The 2,874-nt window shown below is 45.1% G+C and overlaps 1 protein-coding gene across 1 annotated transcript in view; it reads right to left on the bottom strand.

Moving 5' to 3' along the window:
• LOC103667621 (FERM domain-containing protein 3) overlaps nt 1-280 on the bottom strand; it is an 81,690-nt gene extending 81,410 nt beyond the window's left edge. The window contains exon 1 of the mRNA XM_008695796.2: nt 182-280. The gene's annotated coding sequence lies outside the window, so the exon portion shown is untranslated. The remainder of the gene's footprint in view (nt 1-181) is intronic.
• Nucleotides 281-2,874: the final 2,594 nt, after the last annotated feature.

Below are 2,874 nucleotides of genomic sequence, written 5' to 3'. Positions count from 1 at the left end.
CATATATATATATATATATATATATATATATATATATATATATATCCTGGGCCAGTCAGTTTCAGGTGGCCAATGACCACAAGAACAAGAATACATCATGATTGCTCTGAGAGGAACCTCTTTGGTCACCCACAGCATGAGTCACTCCCCGAAATGGGTCCAGACAGAGGTTGGCTCTTACCCGCTGCTTCTCTGGGTCCACATAACGAATGCCAAAATAGTCCTTCTCCAGCAGGCTGTAATAGTTGCAGATGTGGTCAATAAGAAACTGCCCTTTGGTCTCCCTCTGCAAAAGAAGCACATTTAAGTTTCAGCCAGAGCTCATCTTGTACATTCATGTCTAAAATGTGCCTCATTCACACCATAGGTCTGCACTTAGAGAATGGATTAGCTCACTTCAGTTCCTGGAGCAGGGACTTCTAAACTCTTAACTACAATCCACAGTGAGAAATACATTCTCACACTGTGAACTATTACATACACAGACACAGCCAAAGGAACACTAAAAAGAGAGCCAAGGAGACACCAAACAACACCCTGCATAGATGCAATGTACTCTAATATGTTCTCTTTTATTCTGTTATGGGCCATTTGATTTTTCTAAAGCTAGAAAAAACTCAGAACACTGATTTAACAACTCAGTATCTAGTGGAGACCCACTATTCACAAACCCACTCATAATTCCACATACAGTGCACTTGAATGTTTGCCGTAATTGCTCGGTAGGTACTCACTCATTCAGTCTTCATAACAATCCTATGAGGAAGGTCCCCATCTTACATTTAAAGAAACAGAAGCACCGAGAGGCTTGGTGGCCTGCCCAAAGTCACACAACCTGAATACGGCAAGGTAGCATTTGACCCAGGCCACCTGGCTATAGAATCTGGGCTCCTACCACACCATTTTGTCTCCCCGGAGACATGGTGAGTGCACTGCAACTCTGCTGGATGCTATGGGACCTCAGTGAATAGCTTAGACAGAACACCCTGCCCCCCACCAGGAAAGGTGGAAAACCTGCTGCTTTGGGCCTCAAAGCCAGTGCATTACATCCATAAGGGATGTGGGAGATGGTGGGGGTGGGGGGAGGGCAGACTGGGACAGGCCCAGGTGACCTTAGCCAAACTCTCCAGCTGTTTCACATGGGCAAAATGAATCAGGTTATTTTTCCTTCTAAAATTCTGTGAGAGATTTGTCAGCCAAATCTGATTAAGATGAATACCGTTACCACAAAACCCTGTTAATAGCAAGGACTCTTCCAAGTCCTCATCAAGATATTTGATAAGATTAATTTCTGCTTCAATCGAAGTTGCTGACAGGACCATGGAATATTTTAGGGGTGGAATGTGACCTATAAAAATAAATGAAGAAATTAGAGATATTAAGTGAGCGACTCCTCCAATCCACTAAAAATAATTTTGGAAGAGTTTGATCTGTGTTACAGAGTTATCTTTTCATTAGAAACTACTAACATCAGCTCAGAAAGTTGATGAAAAAGCCACTCACTGGTCTGGGATCCACTGCACTGAATAAAAGACTTGGGCATATAAGCACATTTCGTGATACGAAGCCCCAGTTCTCCTGAAATCACATTGAGTTTAATTTTGAATAAACTTTGAGCCTTTACTTCCCTTCTAAAAGAAACCACCTAACGTAGCTCAAAAGGGACAAAGCATCAAAATGGAATTTGTTTTTAGATTTCTCATTGTTTTTAACCCTGGCTACTCAAACGACGAGCTGTATCTGGTGACAGCTGAATCTAAGGCCCACGATATAATCAATGGATTTAGTTCCTTTTACAGATTTGCTCCGTAATGCATCCGTAGTTAAGAGGCTGCTGAGGAATCAAATCACGGAACATAACATGCGAGTCTGTCATTCTGCGAGCGGACTGCCAAGCTCTCTGCATCGGGATTTACAACAGTGGACTGCCCCCACCATACGCCAGACAGACAAGATATGTGGGTCAAAGCAATGCTTTGTAATGATGTGGGATGGAGCAGAACTTGACAGTGCCTGACAGCGAGCATTTTGCCCTGAAGATGTGCTTAAAAGCACAACCAAGACTTTTTTAAATGATTAAACTCATCAACCAATACATACTCTCATACTACGGTAAGACCCTTGAGACAAGGAAAGGCCACTGTAAACATGGCGTCGAGTGGAATACAGCAGTGGGGCCTGAAACAGAAATCGGTATCTTCCACAAAAGCGGTTGAGGCCAGTTTCTACACTTCCAGGCCCCCAGGTCCCTGTGCCTGAAAGTGCCACCCACAGACCAGCAATACTACAGAGCAGCGCCTCAGCATCACCCAGGAGGGAGCTCATTGCAAACAGTCTCGGGCACAGCTCCAGACCAACTGAACCCGAGGTGCATTTCAGCAAGATCCCCTGGTTACCCCCATGTTCGTTCCTTTTGAGAAGCATGGGTCTAGGGGAATTTCCCCCATGTGTGAGAAGTGCAAACATTCACCTGCCTGCGACATCACTAGGAAAAAAAAAAATCCCATGTTCCCCATGGAGAATGGTCTATTCCTCAACTCACAAAAATGAAAGTGTTTTCCGATCTCAGCAACAGAAATTGCCCCTGCATCTCCAGGCTGCCAGCCAGCCTCGTCATCTTGAGATGCTCCGTGTGGCTGCTTCGTGCCAAGAAAGCCAGCTTACAGCCCCACGTTCTGCTCTGCTCTGCCTGGAAATCTGGACCACGTTCTTCAGGCATTTAACTTCCTATTATGATCATTTCTGTGCATGAAGCCCAGTTCTTATGCTAAATGAAAGACCATCTGGGCCCAGCACCAAGGGTCAGAAGAGCTCACTCAGGGTCGGGTGTGTGAGGGGTCCAGCTGCCAGTTCCACACCTCATGGCAGGGGAGG

This window comes from Ursus maritimus, unplaced genomic scaffold (assembly GCF_017311325.1).
Source record: "Ursus maritimus isolate PB19 unplaced genomic scaffold, ASM1731132v1 scaffold_34, whole genome shotgun sequence".
Lineage (NCBI taxonomy): Eukaryota > Metazoa > Chordata > Mammalia > Carnivora > Ursidae > Ursus > Ursus maritimus.
The sequence above is the reverse complement of the archived record's forward strand: the minus strand, read 5'-3'. Positions and strand labels throughout refer to the sequence as shown.